The sequence below is a fragment of the Pelobates fuscus genome, chromosome 5 (assembly GCF_036172605.1).
Source record: "Pelobates fuscus isolate aPelFus1 chromosome 5, aPelFus1.pri, whole genome shotgun sequence".
Classification (NCBI taxonomy): domain Eukaryota; kingdom Metazoa; phylum Chordata; class Amphibia; order Anura; family Pelobatidae; genus Pelobates; species Pelobates fuscus.
The window spans coordinates 190,459,020-190,481,044 of NC_086321.1; the positions used below are offsets into that span (position 1 = coordinate 190,459,020).

At 41.5% G+C, this 22,025-nt stretch overlaps 1 gene segment (V, D, J or C); it reads left to right on the forward strand.

Annotated features, from left to right (window-relative positions):
• Nucleotides 1–22,025, forward strand: part of LOC134611216 (Ig alpha chain C region-like) — a 280,513-nt gene that overhangs the window by 78,569 nt on the left and 179,919 nt on the right.

The window sequence follows — 22,025 nt, forward strand, 5'->3', positions numbered from 1 at the left end:
TGAGGTTTCAAGCTGCTAAAAGTATATAAGTGGATAGAGCTCTGTTATAAATCCTATGTCGGAAAGAGAGCCACAAAGCCTCAAAGACTGATGGAGGGAAATAGAACAAAGACAGTGGATAAGTCTGAAGGTTTGGGACCAGAATGGTTTTATAATTGGGCAGTGCCACCAAACATGCATTAAGGTACCAACAGTACTGTGGAGAAGAGTTCAGAAAAATATAACTCGTCTCAGGCAGCAGTTGCCACATATGAATCAGCTTTCAGTATGCTCCTGTGTGATTGTAACATGTGGTAACTTCTTTCAAGGTATTTACTACCTGAATTCATTCAGATGTAGATAAAGCTCCCTTTCCCCCATGAGCCTACAAGGGTACTTTTTAAGGAAATGGCAACGCTAAACCAAATAATAGTACTTAGACAAAGGTTTAGGTTTGGTAGAGGATAATATTTCAAGACCTAAAAAGTATCCGTAGGATATATGGGTAGAAGATATACATAACAGAGAAGGAAACTTTTCAATTACTGGCAATGAAATATATATTTAGAATCCAAAGAGTAGGTCTGTTGTAAGTCTCCATATGAGTGAATTTTGCCCTGGAGTAACAATTGAGCTACATGTGTAATGTCTTTTAAAGATCAAGAATGCTGAGGAAATGCTGGAAAGCCACCATTAAGACTGAAAGTGGAGAATAAGGTAGAAATATAAGACCCGAATATAATGTGCCAATCCATGAATCCCAGTTGTAGAAGATCTGTCTTTTAGTTTGGTACTTCAAATTGTGTTTGGGGCAGAGTGTACTAAAAGCAAAAATTCAAGAAACCACTGTGGTACTCCGCAGATGTGGCCAAAATAGTAAAAATCAAAAAGTTAGAATTTAGTAATTATAAAAAAAATAACAGAGTGAGGAATATAGACAGATCTAGAAGATTAGGCAGAAAGAGGCTAAGCAAGCTAAGCAAATCACACACAGAAGAGAAAATATCACAGTCAGTAAAAAAAAAAGGGACAAAACATGTTTTAGATACATAAATGAGAAAAGGAAAGTAAAACACGGATTAGTTAGATTAAAAACAAAATAAGGGAGGTATGTAGAAAATGATAAAGATCTAGCTGACTGCCTCAATTAATATATTTTTGTTCAGTATTTACAGAGGAAAGTGAAGGAAAAAGGACAAATGAGTTATTTGTTACATGTGAGTTTACAAAGGAAGAGGTTTTATTTCAACTGTCAAAAGTAAAGACAGATAAGTCAATGGGACCTGATGGAATACACCCAAAGTTATTAAAAGAGCTTAGTGGTGTACTAGCAAAACCATTAACAGATTCATTTAACCAATTATACCATTGTTAACAGGAGTAGTCCTAAAAGATTGGAAGTTAGCGAATGTTGTTCCCATTCACAAGAAAGGTAGTAGGGAGGAGTCGGGCAACTATAGGCCAATAAGCCTTACTTCAGTATTGGGGAAAGTAATGGAAACCATGTTAAAGGATAGGATTGTTGAACATCTAAAAACACATGGATTTCAAGATCAGAGACAACCTGGGTTTACTTCAGGGAGATCAAGCCAAACTAATCTTATTGATTTTTTTGAATTGGTAACTAAAATAATAGATCAGGGTGGTGCAGTAGACATTGCTTACCTAGATTTCAGTAAGGCTTTCGACACTGTTGCACATAGAAGGCTTATCAATAAACTGCAATCTTTGAGTTTGAATTCCAATATTGTTGAATGGGTAAGGCAGTGCCTGAGTGACAGGCTACAGAGGGTTGTAGTCAATGGAGTATATTCAAAGCATGGGCTTGTCACTAGTGGGGTACCTCAGGGATCTGTACTTGGACCCATTCTCTTTAATATTTTTATTAGTGATATTGCAGAAGGTCTTGATGGTAAGGTATGTCTTTTTGCTGATGATACTAAGATATGTAACAGGGTTGATGGAGGGATCCAGGAGGGATAAACCAAATGGCAAATGATTTAGGTAAACTAGAAAAATGGTCAGAGTTGTGGCAACATTTAATGTGGATAAGTGCAAGATAATGCATCTTGGACGTAAAAACCCAAGGGCAGGGTACAGAATATTTGATAGAGTCCTAACCTCAATATCTGAGGAGAGGGATTCAGGGGTAATTATTTCTGATGACTTAAAGGTAGGCAGACAATGTAATAGAGCAGCAGGAAATGCTAGCAGAATGCTTGGTTGCATAAGGAGAGGTATTGGCAGTAAAAAGAAGGAAGTGCTCATGCCATTGTACAGAACACTGGTGAGACCTCACTTGGAGTATTGTGCGCAGTACTGGAGACCGTATCTCCAGAAGGATATTGATACTTTAGAGAGAGTTCAGAGAAGGGCTACTAAACTGGTTCAGCGATTGCAGGATAAAACTTATAAGGAAAGATTAAAGGAACTTAACATGTATAGCTTGGAGAAAAGACGAGACAGGGGGATATGATAGAAATATTTAAATACATAAAGGGAACCAACACAGTAAAGGAGGAGACTATATTTAAAAGAAGAAACACTTTCAGTTCCACTCTCCGGGACTCTGTACACACAGGGATTTATCCAAGCTAGGACTTATATTTATCTACTTTTTGTATTGTGGTGCAGCCCCATCAGTTGTTGCTTGGTATCTATCCAATAAAAAACATATATCTGGGATTGATTTACATTGTGGGTTTTTTTTTTCAAATGAAACACTACATTGGGATTAGCAATATTCTGTTTTATATTCCTGACATGCTCAGCAAGTGGATTTAACCACATATTGTAACTTACATGGGCGTATCCTTACATATATAACATCTTTAGAATTGGATGTAATAAAGGTGTCTACTTGGTATTGTTTTTTTAGCTATATGATTAAAAGTCCGATGTTATCATATTTATTATTCTACTTTCCCTATACACAATACATTTCCCACAGTTGAAAAAAAAAAAAAAAACAACTTTTTTTATTTCTCTGAGTGGTCACTAGAATATTGAAATTGTACATACTTTCAGTATTTTTTTTTCCTGACTAGAATTCATGTCATCATCACCTATGGATTATAAAATAAGACCCTCCCCTTAAAACCTTGCCATTTATACTGGGGAGGAGCGGGAGATCTGATGCTGACAGATACTAGCCAGGAAAAGAAAATTACAGCAAATATGTAAAAATGTTCTGTTTCCTGGCTAATCCATTTCAGCATTAACTGTGGGATTTTCAAAGTTTATTTGGGTAGGTTAAAAGACAAACAATAGAAGCAATCAATGCTAAACATATATTTATTCATGAGACATAGCTGATTGAAAAACATATTGCCTAAAGAATGATGCAGAGGATATAAAATAAAGGCGGTAATATCTAACAGATGTATTGGATGAAGACCATGCTACAACCCTGCAAATAGTGTCAGTAGAAGTATGCACTAAAGATGCCTGTTATGCTAAGACCTAAGACCTAAGCCCTAGTGACCTCTAACGCCTTCAGAAATTTGTTTCCCTGCTACTTCAAGGCTTCTTGAAGAGCAGAAGTTATCCACCTTCTTATGGTGGAGGATGAGGCCACCAAACCCTTATAATGACCAAACAGAATGATGAAAAATAAAGTTTTTCTGAAATCTTCAGTCCTATCCAGATATATACTCAGAGCTCTAACCACATCAAGTGTATGCCACATGACTTCACCTTCAGTAGTAGTTTCGGGTAAAAAGGAATGAAGTACAATTCCCTGATTTATGTGGAACTCGGAGATAACCTTAGGGAGAAACTCTGGAATTGGGCAAATAACTGCAGTATCTCCAATAAACTGAGTAAACAAAGCCTCAGAAGACAAGGTATGTTTCTCTGAAGCCCTTCTTGTAGAAGTCATAGCAATTAAGAAGACTGGTTTCAAATTTAAATCCCAAAAAGATGATGACTCCATGGTTTAAAGGGTGACATCGAAAGACTTTGCATAATTGTAGTACAACTCTCATGAAACATTTATTAGTGGGGTCTAGTGTCCAGTGAACATTGGTAATAACCAAAAAAGGCTGACAATTGTACCTTCAGGGAGCTAAGGCTCAATCCATTTTCTAAGCCCTTTTGGAGAAACTCCAGTAGGTCAGGGAGATTGACAGCTTTTGAATTTTTCCCTAAATGGATTGAGCCCACTCACAGTATCCCTTGTCGTGATGGACCAGGCCTTGAGACAAAATATTCTTCCTCATAGTTCCCATGGGTCTTCTTGTGACATCCAGACTAATTTAAACCATGGTCATCTGGTCCAATATCGGACTATGGGTATCACGTCTACTCCATCCTTCCATATTTTTCTTAACACTCGTGAAACCAGAGGAAATGGGGAAGAACACATAAGTTGGATGAAATTCCCAGAGAAAGATTAGACTAGGCTTCAAAAAACAAGACTAATACTAACCCTATTACCCTTGTTTGAATTAACTAAACAGCTATTAGGCTAGGTGCCTTGATTAAAAACACAATGTAACAGAACGACAGGCACCCTGACTGGGTACCTCCATTGAAGGATGCTCCTAGTGCTTCCTGAGGGCTCCAAGCACTCTAGCAGACACCACAACCACCGAACCAGAGAAGCATACAAAGGCTCTCAAACATATAAATGCTGTAAACAGCTGAACAAGAAAAGCATACAATCAGCTTACACTCCTGGCAATCAGCATACAATCCAATTGAGGGTCAAGCAGAACTGACTGTACTAGCACATACAGCCTCTTTTATTCACAATCCGCAAACATAGTACTGCCCACAGGGTTTTGAAATACAACCAATCAATCCCTACAATACACACAGACACTCCCACACAAAATCCTCCCCTCTGCCTGTGATATGATTACTGAACACGATGGGTAATATAATTATCACAGGCAGAGAAATACAGTTTTATAAAACATATCACAAGGACCCCAAAACATGCAATAACCCCATAAAATCCTCGGAACCGGGGGATCTGGGTGAACCACATATCCAAAATTCACCCAGATCCGTTCAGTAGTTTGGAAGATCCAGTTTAATGCAGATTCCGCAGAACATATACAGGCTATATGAAAAATAATTACTGTATAATGTGTCCCCTGTTGTATAGTTTAAAACTACTGCACGATGTCTTTGTGCACCAAATACAGGCGAGATGGCACTGTGTAGAAAAGTCCAAACAGTGTCTGTGAGTTAAAACGGCCGCCATCCATTGTTCTCACCATGTGCTTCATCCATTGTTCTCACCATGTGCCTCTGATACATGAAATGGTGGCCACCCAGTAACTCCACAGTATGTCCACAGATGATTCTTAAAGGGCCAGCAGCAGCATAATAAAATACAATATGCCCAAATCAGTTCCTAGAAGGGCAATACATGCCAGGGCCATAGTCACAGGGCAAGAGGTTGGCAAGCAGTCCTCTCCAGGCACAAGTGGCGGGGCTGGTTCTGCCACACACAAACTTTATTGAATCCCTATACGGGTAAAGAAATCACACACAAAAAGATAATAAATGTACTGAAAGTGTCAAAATAAATGCGCTTGAAAAACGAAAAAGTAAAGTAAATATACTTGTTTAAAATAGGACCAACTGTCAGAACTTCAATGGTAATTCCAAGATTGCACATCCACTTAAAATCAAGATACACTAGCTAATAGACCAATACACTGTTGCAAAGAGTTGCAGTAATCAAGGGTACTGAGCTGTGTGTAATTAGGAGGGTGAATTGGAATGGTTATCCATGAAGGGCAGTGTAATAAGAGATATCAATTTAATCTGTGGTATAGTAAGTAAATAAAGTGTAGAAATCTATTTCTTAGTCTTGTTACTCAAAAGGGCACTTGTAAGTAGGAGGGTGGATAGATTCTCTAGTAATGGCTATAACCGATATATGGGGCGAATTGAACGCAGCAATTCCCAAATTAGTTGCAATTGGGACACTAGTGATAAGAAAAGAAGCCCCTATTGATATATCTCAGCCAATCCTGAACAAAATACAATTAAGAGCTGTGAAACCTGACCGGACTCTGCTAATATGGAGTCTTGGGTCAGGTATAGCACTATTTACGTATAGCTCCAGGACACACAGAGAGATTATAATAGTATAGTAGGTAGGACAATCAATTATATTCCAGAGCTACACAACAGCAGGGTGAATAAATTGAATCTCTGATACTAGGTATGACAGATATATGGGATAAGTGAAATGCAGCATATCCCAAATTGTTACACTAACAAACGGGCCGCTAGCAGTATATAAGAAGAGCCCCAATTAGTATATCTTAACCTATCATGAATGTGCTAGGTAGCTGTTTAGAAGAACTGCAGATCCTGACAGCACTCTACTATGCTAATATAGAGAGCCATGGGTGATGTAGCATTTAGTTAGATTTAGCAGCAAAAATCGAAAGATGATAAAAGTATGATAAATCACCTCATCGCTGTGCTATTATGAATTCCAAGCAAGAGAAATCCCATCAAAGTGCTATCTATAAGGAGAGCAGAATGTCTAATCTGTCTAAGCTAAAAAAGCAGAGAGACTACCATCAATCATTGTAGCTGGAGTTAAATCTGAAAATATGTTGGTACAAATACCTGATACTACAAATAAAGCCTGATACTAATCTGCTCATTGCTTCAAGGCAACCCCTGTTCTAACTGACTAGGCTTCAAAACTCCGGAGATCTACCTACAAACAAGTATTCCTAAGTATAAGATTGTCAAGACATCAAAAGAGGTCCTAGAAAGTAAGATCCACAATTGTGGTCTTTAACTCAACGCCCGTTTCGGTGCTTACTTGCACCTTTCTCAAGAGTTGGAGTGAGACTGAACTGGACACTATTTTGTATGGTCATGAGAGCCCAACCCATTAGTGATGTTGGGCTCTGTTGCAAATCACATCAAAGGGAGTGGTTCTTTTTTCAATTTGCTTGAATGGATAAAGTAAGGAGAAAAAAAATTAACTCCTCCAGTGCCAGATGAAATTAGTTTGCCATCATTGTGGGTTTCCAAATTACGAGATCCTATTAAGGGATGGTGTATAGAATTGACATTGAAAGTGTCGAAAGAAAAAACAGAATTGGTAGCAAAACACGATCTTCTAGAGAGCTTAAACAGTATCTATAGTGATACGGACAATTCAAAATAAATGGCTTAAGGGGGAAAAGTATTTTAAAGATTTCTGTAAGTAACACCCTCAGTAAGCTAACAATTAATATGCATATTATGTTATAGAGAGTATGTCCCAAAGATATGTGGTTCATTTAGATGGGAAACAGACCATTAGATGAACGGTGCAAAAAGGAAGCCCTCATTCAAACCCTTGGGTTAAAGGGTCTTCAGCTGATAGATCCAGAAGCTTTCATGCTGTCTGAGGAATCTATCATAGTCACCTCTTCTCTTGTAACGTTTCACCAGTTCCAACCCACAAAAGCGAAGCCCTTTAGAGTCACTTGAGTAATGTTCCCTCAATTAGGGCTCTCTATAGTGAGCTACGGGGACCTAACATATTCCTTTATCCATTCTTTAAAAGGACAAAAGGTTTTACCCACATATTTTAAGTCACATTCACAGGTTAGGAGATAAACCAAACCTGCAGTGTTTACAGTTAAAGAATGAGGTATTTTTGAATGATTGTTTGTCTTCACTATCAGTAACTTGTTTGGAGTTACGTTTAATAAATTTACAGGCGACGCATCGTCCACATTTGAAAGAACCCAGAAGAGGGGTGGTCAGCCAAGTGTGGGTTACGGTACGATGGGGTTGAAAATGGCGGGGGACCAAAATCTCTTAGATTTTTACCCCTACAAGCTGTGATTTCGACCAAAGGACCGAGAATGTGTTCAAGGTGTGTATCATCTGTTAAAAGGGGCCAGAATTTCTGGATGCCTTGTTTAATACGATCCCACCCTGCATCATATGTTGCAATCATGCATGGTGGATTAGTTCCATTTTCAGGTGGGTTTTTGCCAAGTAGTGTATTCCAGTCAACTTCCAGTGCTCTTTTATACGCTCTTTTTAGGCATTTGTTAGGATAGCCCTTATCTTTGAACTGCTGTTTTAGAATTTTAGCTTTGATTTTGAAGTCTTCAATGGTACTGCAATTTCTGGGGACCCTGAGGTATTGGCCAGTGGGTATGCTCAGTACCCTTGATTATTGCAACTCTTTGCAACACTGTATTGAGTCTATTAGCTAGTCTATCTCAATTTTAAGTGGGTGTGCAATTTTGGAATTAGCATTGAAGTTCTAACAGTTGGTCCTATTTTAAACAAGTATATTTACTTTACTTTTTCATTTTTTAAGCATATTTATTTTGACACTTTCACTACATTTATTATCTTTTTGTGTGTGATTTCTTTACCCGTATAGGGATTCAATAAGGTTTGTGTTTTTAATCAAGGCACCTAGCCTAATAGCTGTTTAGTTAACTCAAACAATGGTAATAGGATTAGTGTTGGTCTTGTTTTTGCAAGCCTAGTCTAATCTTTCTCTGCATCTTCATTTTTCCCAAATTACCCTTCAACCAAAAAAAACTTGGCTGAAATTCCCACTTCTATGATACAGTATCTTGAACTCGAGCTTGTGAAAACAATTAAGTGTACTGATGTTTTTCCCCAGAAGTTGAATTGCTGATAGACTTTCCAGGTTCAGTAGTGCCCATAATAGGTTTTATTTCTTGCATCAGTCTCTGGCTTCTCATTCTCCATTCGTGGTTGATATATTGTCAGGGTATTTACACTGGCAAACATTTTGTGTTAAGATAGAAATTAAAAATGTATACTATAAGTCATAATTAAAACAGAGGTGACTCCATTTTGTATCACAATGCAAAGACAGACACATTGTTACTTCTCAGTAACTCTATTCATTCAAGCAAATGAATGCATCTAACGTAAACACTGGCCAGAGATAAGATTCTCTTACAAGATCTCATATCTGCAGCAGAAAGGGGGTTGAAAACAAACAACCCAGAAAAACATATATAAATATGCATATATCCACATATAACTAACTATAATTATGTTTAATCATATATAAATAGTAATAAGGTAATAATATTATAATATTCATGGATAGAATATCAATGAAGAAATGTCATATTATTAAACTCATATAGTCGAATGTGTAAGAGACATGTATATATCACATGCTGTCACATTACTATGTAGCTTCACACAAGAAAACCGGACACAGGATTACCAATGACAGATAACACTAAGTAATTAATTTAACTTTTTAAATATTATGGATTGATACAAAGTTCCATTGTAAGGAAAAGTGAACAAGAGTTCAGTGGTTTCAAAATTCAAGTTTTATGACACCAAAACCAAAAGGTAAGTCTGGTAAAATGAAAGAAAAGCCTTTGAAGTCTGACAGGTTTTGATGGACGGTTATCCATAAAGATAACAAAAATTCACATCAAACGCATCATGAAATTCTATTAATTCTTTATACAAGGTCGTAGCTGGACTTCCTGATGAGAATTTCTTGTGATGGTATAGCGCCATCTAACACTTTAACGTAACACGTTAACATTTAACTTTGAGAGTCTTTAAAATCCAGAACTCTGAAATGTTCCCATTTCCCACAATTCTCATTGATACTTGCATTCACAATTCCTGGGATATATCTCCAAGCCTAAAATAAATTCTACAAAAAAAGCTGGTAATTATGCTGGTTTTATTTAATTTTATTTAATTTAAATTAATACATTTTTACTAAAACAGAAATATATCTGGATAAAAGGCTGGGCAGATTTCAACTAATATAAAATCATAGTTAGCTAATGAAATACATTGTTCCAAATTCTTAACTGCACAAAGAATAAGCAAATAATATATTTACTGGTAATTTGCCAAAAATAGACTATCAGCTATTAACCAGAGATATTGACTTATCTGGATTGGGATAGACATCTTTAATTAGGCAAGTTAAAATTCTGCTATGGTAAAATTTGGTTAGAATTATTCTTATTGGTTATTGGATGAGAAGGATTGGTTAAGGAATGGTTAATTTATGTGGTATGAGAAATATTGTATTTGTCACTGCAATATAAAAGGTATTTGCCTGTGAGAATTGTAGCCAGCAGTAAATTAGTTAATTAACACAGTTTGATTTAACTGTCAGCCAAAAATCTTTTTTTTTTTAAATTCTTTATTTTTGTGTCCAAATCTTAACAAGCAGCTTGCTTAGCCACAATAGCCACAGCAAGAACAATAGGTACAAAAGCATTGGATACACATGGATGTGGCATATCAACGGAAGCACATTTTTTATGCATTTAACAAGCGGTGCCAGGTGTACGATTGTACAGTGTCGTATGGTTTCGATCTGCCTAGGTGCGATAGAGGGGTTATGTTGTCTTCTGAGTTCCTAGGCTGGGAACTGAAAGTGAGTGTTAAGGTGTAGTTGTCTTGCGGGCGTGGAGTGATCAGGTGTGGGCGAAAAGCTCGGAGGGAGCTATGGTTATGACATCCGATCGACTCCTCTCCCGGAGCCTGGTTAGAAAGAGGGCAGGGTTGTGTCGTGCTAACATTCAATAAGGGGGTATTTGCATAGTGGGCGAGGATAAGACCCAGTTGTATTGTGTCAACCTATGCATGCAGGCTTTTGGCTCCTGACCATGGGGCCGCGGGGGGGGGGTGGGTATTATTGCCACTTACTGTGGGTTCTGTTTCTGCCGTCTAAACGGCGAGTTTGTATTGAGCTTGGACCTTAAGGAGCCCTAATGGGTAGGCGTGTGTTGCGTGCGAAGTTAGGCAGATAAGGTGTAATGAGGTGCAGTAGTAAAAGTACAATCCATGTTCTTCAGTCGGGTTGGCTGTTTCTTGCCGGTTTGCTGTTCTGGGGACGAAGGGCGTTATGGAGGCCGGGTCCCACCTCCGTTCTCCCGATGCAGCTGGTGTGTCTTGGGGCGAAAGTCCCAGGGTTTCCAGGAAGGTTACCGCCTCTGACATGGATGGCAAAGTATACATTGTCCCGTCTCTAGTGACCGCTAGTGAGCCATTTCCTCCCCAGCGGTAGCTCAGTCCCGCGGTTTGTAGCAGTGTCGTGACTGGGGCGTATGATTTGCGGTGCAATAGTGTGGACCTTGTCAAGTCTTGGAAGAAGGTCAGGGTCAAATTTTCAAAGTTGAGCGGAGTTTTATTTTTCAGGCCCGACAGTATTTGCATCTTGTCAGGTAGGGAGATGCAGCGAAGGATGACATCTCTCCCCGTGGTGGACCGATGATGGGGAGGACTTGGGAGGCGGTAGACACTTTCTATTGCCATCTTCTTAGCCCCTGTGTGTGGCAGGATTGTGGCTAGCAGTCTTCTGATATAATGGGGTAGTTCCTCTGTTGTGATCAGTGCGGGGATACCCCTGATTTTAATGTGGGTGCGCCTCTGGCGGTCTTCCATACTGGAAAGCTTGAGTGTCGTGTATTGTTGCTGCGCTTGCAGTGCTTTTATAGAGTCCGCCATCGTATGGAGCTGGGACTGAACCTCTGTTAGGGCTGTTTCGTTAGTTCTGACCCTCTCCGATACTGCCCTGACTTCCGTTTTGAGTACGGCCGAGTCGGCCGCTAGCATTTTATGGATTTCAGCCAGCATCATTTTTAAATCCTTCTTGGTGGCCGGTGCAGTGTCGTCGGCAGATTCAGGAGATTCGACCGCTGGTGTTGGTGAGTGTTGCGGGTTGTCGGGCTCCTGATGTTGGAGCGACAGGTTCTGCCCCGTGTCTGGGCGTTCGGCGGTGGTGGGCCTAGGTTGCGCCGGCCGCTGGAGCATGGTTCCTATATCTCTGCCCTCCGCTGGGGTGTGTGGTTTTTGAGAGCGCCTTCCCATGCTCGGAGTGTAGGTTGGCGAGGTAGCCGGAGCTAGGCTGTGGGGTGATGCAGCGCTGGTCGTTGCGATGCTTCCTAGGAGTTCCCCGAGTTCTGACAGCGTCTGGTAGGCCCCAGTTTTGTATTTTCGTCTTGCCGTCTTCGGTGGTTGAAAGAAAGGCATCGGTCGGTGCACCTTGCCTTTCTGGCGCTGGTTGTGCAGGTATGAAGTTTGGATTGGGCTCGGTTCGGCTGATATCCTCAAGATTGCTGTTTGGTTTTGGGAGCTCAGAAAAATGGCATCTGGTCGGGTTGCTTGTTAAGCCCCGCCCCCCCAAAAATCATTTTTATTGCTTTAAGCTGTGCTGGGAGATACTGTGTTCTGCATAAAGGAATTTCAGAGCTGATGCTGTGATGATGTGAAGAGTCCTGTGTTAAGGAATGTTTAGTAAGCTGATTTCAAAGCGAGTGTCCTGCCGTAAATCTTTTGAAATTTGCATCTATGAAGATATGTTGCTATTGCTATCGGAACTGTGTTAAAATGCCATATTGTATATATATGTTATACCTAATTATTCACTGATTATTGTCACATTTGTTTTGTCAGTTTGTGATTCATTTGTGAAAAACAAATCCTCTAATAAACATGTACTTCAGGGTCTATAAGAGTTAAAAATAGTAGGTAGCTCTTTGCTTTAAATTAATTAACGTGAACAGTGCCAATATATCAATTATTTATATAGTAACAATTATTTTAAAAAAATTGATAATTTTTATGAACATTTTATTTTTAATATTTATCACTCCATTAGTGATGTACCGAACTGTTCGCTGGCGAATAGTTACTGGCGAACATAGCGTGTTCGCGTTTGCCGCGGCGGGCGAACACATGCGCGGTTCGATCCGCCCCCTATTCGTCATCATTGAGTAAACTTTGACCCTGTGCCCCACAGTCAGCAGACACATTTCAGCAAATTAGCAGCAGACCCTCCCTTCCAGACCCTCCCACCTCCTGTACAGCATCCATTTTAGATTCATTCTGAAGTTGCATTCTTAGATAGAGGAGGGAAAGTGTAGCTGCTGCTCATTTGATAAGGAAATTGATAGCTAGGCTAGGGTATTCAGTGTCCACTACAATCCTGAAGGACTCATCTGATCTCTGCTGTAAGGACAGCACCCCAAAAAGCCCGTTTTAGGACTAGAACATCAGTCTGCTTTTTTTTTCTGTGTAATGTAATTGCAGTTGCCTGCCTGCCAGCTTCTATGTCAGGCTCACAGTGGATACCGTGCCCACTTGCCCAGTGCCACCACTCATATCTGGTGTCACAATAGCTTAAGCTTGCATTTAAAAATTTTTTTTTTTTCACTGTAATAGATTGAATAGCAGTTAGTTGTCTGCAAGCGTCTGGGTGTCAGGCCTTCAGCGTGTACTCTGCCAACCTCTGACAGTGTACTTTGCTACTCAGATCTGGTGGCTCGATAGCGTGCCTTTAAAAAGAAAAAAAGTTTTTCACTGTAAGCTAATAGCAGTCAGTGTCCTTAAAGCGGGTGTCAGGACTTCAGCGTGTACTCTGCCAACCTCTGCAAGTGCACTTTGCCACTCATATCTGGTGTCACTATAGCGTGCCTTTAAAAAGAAAAAAAGTTTTTCACTGTAAGCTAATAGCAGTCATTGTCCTTAAAAAGGGTGTCAGGCCTTCAATGTGTACTCTGCCAACCTCTGCCAGTGTACTTTGCCACTCATATCTGGTGTCACAATAGCGTGCCTTTAAAAAGAAAAAAAGTTTTTCACTGTAAGCTAAAAGCAGTTAGTTGTCTGCAAGCGTCTGGGTGTCAGGCCTTCAGCGTGTACTCTGCCAACCTCTGCCAGTGTACTTTGCCACTCATATCATGTGTCTCTAAAGCGTGCCTTTAAAAAGAAAAAAAGTTTTTCACTGTAAGCTAATAGCAGTCAGTGTCCTTAAAGAGGGTGTCAGGCCTTCAACGTGTACTCTGCCAACCTCTGCCAGTGTACTTTGCCACTCATATCTGGTGTCACAATAGCGTGCCTTTAAAAAGAAAAAAAAGTTTTTCACTGTAAGCTAATAGCAGTCATTGTCCTTAAAGAGGGTGTCAGGCCTTCAACGTGTACTCTGCCAACCTCTGCCAGTGTACTTTGCCACTCATATCTGGTGTCACAATAGCGTGCCTTTAAAAAGAAAAAAAAGTTTTTCACTGTAAGCTAATAGCAGTCATTGTCCTTAAAGAGGGTGTCAGGCCTTCAACGTGTACTCTGCCAACCTCTTCCAGTGTACTTTGCCACTCATATCTGGTGTCACAATAGCGTGCCTTTAAAAAGAAAAAAAGTTTTTCACTGTAAGCTAAAAGCAGTTAGTTGTCTGCAAGCGTCTGGGTGTCAGGCCTTCAGTGTGTACTCTGCCAACCTCGGCCAGTGTACTTTGCCACTCATATCTGGTGTCTCTAAAGCGTGCCTTTAAAAAGAGAAAAAGTTTTTCACTGTAAGCTAATAGCAGTCAGTGTCCTTAAAGCGGGTGTCAGGCCTTCAGCGGGTACTCTGCCAACCTCTGCAAGTGCACTTTGCCACTCATATCCGGTGTCACTATAGCGTGCCTTTAAAAAGAAAAAAAGTTTTTCACTGTAAGCTAATAGCAGTCAGTGTCCTTAAAGCGGGTGTCAGGACTTCAGCGTGTACTCTGCCAACCTCTGCAAGTGCACTTTGCCACTCATATCTGGTGTCACTATAGCGTGCCTTTAAAAAGAAAAAAAGTTTTTCACTGTAAGCTAATAGCAGTCATTGTCATTAAAAAGGGTGTCAGGCCTTCAATGTGTACTCTGCCAACCTCTGCCAGTGTACTTTGCCACTCATATCTGGTGTCACAATAGCGTGCCTTTAAAAAGAAAAAAAGTTTTTCACTGTAAGCTAAAAGCAGTTAGCTGTCTGCAAGCGTCTGGGTGTCAGGCCTTCAGCGTGTACTCTGCCAACCTCTGCCAGTGTACTTTGCCACTCATATCATGTGTCTCTAAAGCGTGCCTTTAAAAAGAAAAAAAGTTTTTCACTGTAAGCTAATAGCAGTCAGTGTCCTTAAAGAGGGTGTCAGGCCTTCAACGTGTACTCTGCCAACCTCTGCCAGTGTACTTTGCCACTCATATCTGGTGTCACAATAGCGTGCCTTTAAAAAGAAAAAAAAGTTTTTCACTGTAAGCTAATAGCAGTCATTGTCCTTAAAGAGGGTGTCAGCCCTTCAACGTGCACTCTGCCAACCTCTTCCAGTGTACTTTGCCACTCATATCTGGTGTCACAATAGCGTGCCTTTAAAAAGAAAAAAAGTTTTTCACTGTAAGCTAAAAGCAGTTAGTTGTCTGCAAGCGTCTGGGTGTCAGGCCTTCAGCGTGTACTCTGCCAACCTCTGCCAGTGTACTTTGCCACTCATATCTGGTGTCTCTAAAGCGTGCCTTTAAAAAGAGAAAAAGTTTTTCACTGTAAGCTAATAGCAGTCAGTGTCCTTAAAGCGGGTGTCAGGCTTTCAGCGGGTACTCTGCCAACCTCTGCAAGTGCACTTTGCCACTCATATCTGGTGTCACTATAGCGTGCCTTTAAAAAGAAAAAAAGTTTTTCACTGTAAGCTAATAGCAGTCATTGTCCTTAAAGTGGGTGTCAGGCCTTCAACGTGTACTCTGCCAACCTCTGCCAGTGTACTTTGCCACTCATATCTGGTGTCACAATAGCGTGCCTTTAAAAAGAAAAAAAGTTTTTCACTGTAAGCTAAAAGCAGTTAGTTGTCTGCAAGCGTCTGGGTGTCAGGCCTTCAGCGCGTACTCTGCCAACCTCTGCCAGTGTACTTTGCCACTCATATCTGGCGTCTCTATAGCGTGCCTTAAAAGAGAAAAAACGTTTTTCACTGTAAGCTAATAGCAGTCAGTGTCCTTAAAGCGGGTGTCAGGCCTTCAGCGTGTACTCTGCCAACCTCTGCAAGTGCACTTTGCCACTCATATCTGGTGTCTCTATAGCGTGCCTTTAAAAAGAAAAAAAGTTTTTCACTGTAAGCTAATAGCAGTTAGTTTTCTGCAAGCGTCTGGGTGTCAGGCCTTCAGCGTGTACTCTGCCAACCTCTGCCAGTGTACTTTGCCACTCATATCTGGCGTCTCTATAGCGTGCCTTAAAAGAGAAAAAAAGTTTTTCACTGTAAGCTAATAGTAGTCAGTGTCCTTAAAGCGGGTGTCAGGCCTTCAGCGTGTACTCTGCCAACCTCTGCAAGTGCACATTGCAACTCATATCTGGTGTCACTATAGCGTGCATTGAAAACCCAAAAACTTTTTCCACTGTTATAGATTGAATAGCAGTTAGTTGTCTTCAAGTGGGTGTCAGGCCTACAGCGTGTACTCTGCCAAACTCTGCCAGTGCACATTGCCACTCATATCTGGTCTCGCAGTAGCTTGCACGCATAGTACCACTAATCCAAAAAAAATGACAGGCAGAGGCAGGCCACCCCGCAGGGGCCATTGTGGTCGTGGTGCTGTGATTCCCTTTTGCCCTAGAATAATGCCCAGTTTTCAGAGGCCACGTACCCTGAACTTGAAAAGTTCTGAGGACATAGTTGACTGGCTAACACAGGACACCCAATCTTCTACAGCTTCCGCTCGGAAGCTTGACGCACCATCCTATTCCAGCTTAGCTTCGGGCACCTCTTAAGATACCACTCACCCGCCTGCCACCACCACCAACACAGCCGCTTCTCTTGGTATGTCAGAGGAGTTATTTACACATCCGTTTGAAGAAATGAGTGATGCGCAACCATTATTGCCAGAGGATGTAGATAACAGGGATATGTCTCAGGCAGGCAGCATTACACACATGGATGTACGGTGTGATGATGATGATGTTGTACAAGTTGTCAGATACAACTGAAGCGGTTGATGATGACGATGCGTCCATGGATGTCACGTGGGTGCCCGCTCGGCAAGAAGAAGAACAGGGTGAAAGTTCAGATGGGGAGACAGAAAGGAGGAGGAGGAGACGAGTTGGAAGCAGGGAGATGTCGTCGCAAGGAGCTAGTGGCACAGTCAGACAGCATGCATCGGCACCCAGGGTCAGCCCGAGAGCACGCCAATCAACGCATGCTGTGTCCACCACCAGAATGCCGTCATTGCAGAGCTCAGCAGGGTGGCATTTTTTTTGTGTGTCTGCCTCTGACAACAGCGATGCCATTTGCAACCTGTGCCAAAAGAAACTGAGTCGTGGGAAGTCCAACACCCACCTAGGTACAACTGCTTTGCATAGGCACATGATCGCACATCACAAACGCCTATGGGATCAACACATGAGTACAAGCAGCACACAAACTCAAAGCCACCATCCTCCTCCTGGTCCAGCATCTTCGGCCACGTCAACCACTGCTGTCCTCCTTGCCCCCTCTCAACCATCCGCCACTCCGACTCTCGCCTTGAGCAATTCCCGCTCATCTGCCCACAGTCAGGTGTCTGTCAAGGACATGTTTGAGCGTAAGAAGCCAATGTCAGAAAGTGCCCAGCATCTGACAGCTGGCTTGTCTGAACTATTAGCCCACCAGCTTTTACCATACAAGCTGGTGGAGTCTGCGGCGTTCAAAAAATTTGTAGCTATTGGGACACCGCAGTGGAAGGTACCCGGACGAAATTTCTTTGCACAAAAGGCAATCCCCAACCTGTACTCGATTGTGCAAAAGGAAGTAATGGCATGTCTGGCACACAGTATTGGGGCAAGGGTCAATCTGACCACTGATACCTGGTCTGCAAAGCATGGTCAGGGCAGGTATATCACCTACACTGCGCATCGGGTAAACCTGCTGACGGTTGCCAAGCATGGAATGCGTGGCTCTGCAGAGGAGTTGGTGACACCGCCACGACTTGCAGGCAGGCCTGCTGCCACCTCCTCTACTCCTCCTACTCCATCCTCTTCCATAACCTCCTCGGCTGAGTCCTCTTCTGCTGCTGCGTCTTGCTCCACATCAACGGCACCCCCCCAGCTCCCCAGGTACTATTCCACATCCCGGATACGGCAGTGTCACGCCGTCTTGGGTTTGACTTGCTTGAAAGCAGAGAGTCACACCGGACCAGCACTCCTGTCCGCCCTGAACGCACAGGTGGAAAAGTGGCTGACTCCGCACCAACTGGAGATCAGCAAAGTGGTTTGTGACAACGTAAGAAATTTGTTGGCGGCATTGAATTTGGGCAAGTTGACACATGTGCCGTGCATGGCACATGTGTGTAATCTGATCGTACAACGCTTTGTGCATAAGTACACAGGCTTACAGGACGTCCTGAAGCAGGCCATTTCAGGCATTCCTACATGGCCATGGCGCACTTTGCAGATATCCAGCGGCGAAACAACATGCCTGTGAGGCGCTTGATTTGCGACAACCCGACATGTTGGAATTCAACACTCCTAATGTTCAACCGCCTGCTCCAACAAGAAAAAGCCGTTAATGAATATTTGTATGACCGGGGAGCTAGGACAGCCTCTGAGGAGCTGGGAATTTTTTTGCCACGTTACTGGACGCTCATGCGCAATGCCTGTAGGCTCATGCAAAATAAATTAAAAAGTATGCTTTACACAGCGTATAAGGGTGATGTCACAGCACAACGGGAATCTAACAGGGGAAGAGGTGAAAGTCATCCTCCTCCTCCCCCGACCACGCCGGCTTTAAAGACGTGTTGTTGATGGAGGACATGCAGAGCTTTTTAAGTCCTACGCATCGCCACAGCCCTTCGGGATCCACCCTCAGAGAACGACTCAACCGACAGGTAGCAGACTACCTCGCCTTAACTGCAGATATCGACACTCTGAGGAGCGATGAACCCCTTGACTACTGGGTGTGCAGGCTTGACATGTGGCCTGAGCTATCCCAATTTGCGATAGAACTTCTGGCCTGCCCCGCCTCAAGTGTCCTATCAGAAAGGACCTTCAGTTCAGCAGGAGGTATTGTCACTGAGAAGAGAAGTCGCCTAGGTCAAAAAAGTCTAGATTACCTCACCTTTATTAAGATGAATGAGGGATGGATCCCGAAGGGACTGACAGTGGGCGATACATTCGACTAAAAAAGGCCTGTTGAGATGAGCTGCCTTGGGCTAAAAATGGTCCACACGCTGCTGTATTTTAGCTCTGAATGCCGGTTGACTTACGTGACTTATCCACCACCAACTAGGGTTCAAGCCGCAATGTTTTAGGGCACTTTCTGCCTGGGAAACAAACTTCAATTTTTATGGCCGCTGCTACAGCAGCGGCTGCAACAATACCTAATTTTTCAGGCATGTGTACATGCCTAATTTTTCGGCCCTCTGGTGCTGCACTGTGGCTTCAAAAACCAAACCAAAAAAAAGGCACATAACAGGGATTAAACTGATAGGAATAGTACTACTTAATACACCACTCCTATCTGGTGGCACATTAGATTGCATGCGCAGTGCCCCAAATTTGAAGTAGGAGGACCGACCAAGCATCTTTTTCCATCTCCCGGTTCCTAAAATCGATGCCATATACACGTCCCCTGATAGGGCGCCAGCTCGTTATTCTCTTGGGCGCCAGCTCGTTATTCTCTTTTTCACTTCACTAGAGACACTTTACTGCACTATGGGCACTTAGACCCACTCTTTGTCTTGCACACTGTTATTCCTAGCCAGCATCTGTGATGGGAAATCAGGCAGTCATCTAAACGTTTAGATTGAGCTTTAGCTTAGAACACCCTTGAAGGTGTTTAAGGAGATTAGGGCTAGTTTAGAGGATTCTTCTTAGACCTCTCTGAGTCTTTATAGCCCTTCTACCTATCCAGCATTTCTGGAAACTGGCTAAGAGAAAGGGTGTCTGTGTGTCTGTGATACATTTAACTTTATATCACCTTATTGACACTTTATCACTCCGGTCTCCATACTCACTGCCTATACCCATCTATTTAGAGGGAATTTCCTTGCCCCTGCCAATATTATATAATAGGTAATAGGGGCTCTGAGGACAGGTGTCTATCAGACAGCCACTATCTTCCTTAGCACACACTACAGTCCTGTCCACAAACACAATCCACAACCACACAAGCAGCATCTTCCCCACACAGGCAACCCTACAAGCAGTCTTACACACAAACACAACCCCACAAGCAGCCTCCCCCACACAGGCAACCTTACAAGCAGTCTTACACACATACACAACCCCACAAGCAGCCTTCTTAAAACTTACATCACCACAAGCAGTCTCACCCCACAAATGCAGCACCACACAGATACATGCAACCTCTACCTGCCAGGCCCCACTAATCATCCAATCACCCACCTAGTCACATTCACCATTCTATCATAACCCAAACTAGTTGCATTAATGCATGCAATCCAATACACAAGCTTTTGTTTTTTGCATTTGTAGTCTGGGACAATAAGCCGAGTAATAGTATTGAGGGTATAAGTAGGATTTGGTCGGTTGTAGTGTGCCAGGACTGACGTTCGGGTAGGCCTGTAAATAAAGAGGGCCCACCAAATGAATAGCTTGTAAAAAGGGGAGTGATGAGTGATGGGTGGGCTAAACCCGGCCGGCGTTAACGGCCCCGTTCAGAGGGGTGTCCCGTGTTTCTATAGTCGGGTAACCCCTCCCACAATTACAGGCTACGCCTTTCTATTTGAAGTCAGGGACAATACACCGAGTAATAGTATTGAGGGTTTTAGTAGGAATTGGTATAAGTCGTTTGTGGTGTGCCAGGTAGGCCTGTAAATAAAGAGGGCAAATAGTTTAATGGATAAACACATTAATAAGTATATACAATACCAAGAATTTAGGCACCTTCTTCAAATGACCTCATAAAGCATATTCATCACTTTTGGAAGCTGATCTATGACTTACATAGTTATATACTTCTGGTAATATATATAGGTAATATATAGTAATCTGGGTTGCAAAAAGACTCAGATTCATTGAGCTTAAACATATATTTCATGCTGTTGATCCAAAATAAGGCAAAAAACTTTTTTATTTCCAATGATGCGACAGAAAAGTAATTCTTGATTCTATAATGACAGTCAGATTTCTCCGTGGATCAACATGTCCACATAAATATTATTTCTATCCTGAATATTCTGTTTGAAAAAACAAAAAAAAAGGATCCGGACCTTTTTTTAAACTATCTTCAGAATCTGATAAGACAACCAGTATATATTTGTATAATGCTATCATATTCCCTCTGAGATGCCTTTTTTTCATAAGGCTAGATAGACTTGGGCTTTTATTTCATTCCAAATCAAATTTAATCAGAATATTTCCAAAACTTTGGAATTCTGAAGCTTCCGAATTGCAAACTCAGTAGAATACGAAACAGATGAAAAACGAATGAATTCAGAAAGAATCAAAATGAAAATTTTCAGATCCATTAATTTTCATAAGGATAGCAAATTAGGGACTGATTTATGAAGCAACCAAAACAGCAAAATATTAAAAAGGCCTTATTTTTTTTCTTATTTTTGCTCTTTTAGTTGTTAAGTAGATAGCTCCCTAATTTGGTATCCTTACTGGGGATGGTCATAATTAAGGGTACTAAGTTAGATGCTTATCCACTAAGTAAATGAAAGAGAAAATTTAAGAAAAATGTATTTTCTAATTTTGCTCTTTCTGGTGTTTAGTAGATAGCTCCCTAATAAGGTACATTTTATTTGGGATTTCACTATTTAAGGATAACAAATGAGTGCACTGTTTAGTAGATAGCTCCCTAATTTGGTACCCTTATTTGGGATTAACCTATTTATGTATACCAAACTAGGGCCCTGTTTAGCAAACAGTTCGGTAAATTCGTACCCTAATTTGGGAACTTCCCAATTTATCCAAATCCCTCTGTTAAGAAATTATTATCTCATGTAGCTTTGGGTTATCACCGAATCTTGACGTTCAATGCCCACTTTATATATTAGCAGATCCCAGGACTAGAATCATAAGGACTTCTTCTTACCACTTTTGACGAATTTGAACATTTTCCATTTATAACTACTTTTTGCATCTCTAAACCAGTGTTCTATCCAAGAGCAAGATTTTCATCGTTTAATTAACTGTTTGCTGTAAGTCTTTTGTAACAGGGATTTGCAAATCTACAGCCATAGTTTCTGTTTTGCTATGTACTGTACTAAAATAATATTTAGAATTTCTGCCTTGTTTTGATCCTTCTTGATTAACACATCCATCTCAGATTCCAGCGGACAAATACTTTCATTGTTACCCTATTTGACATTAAA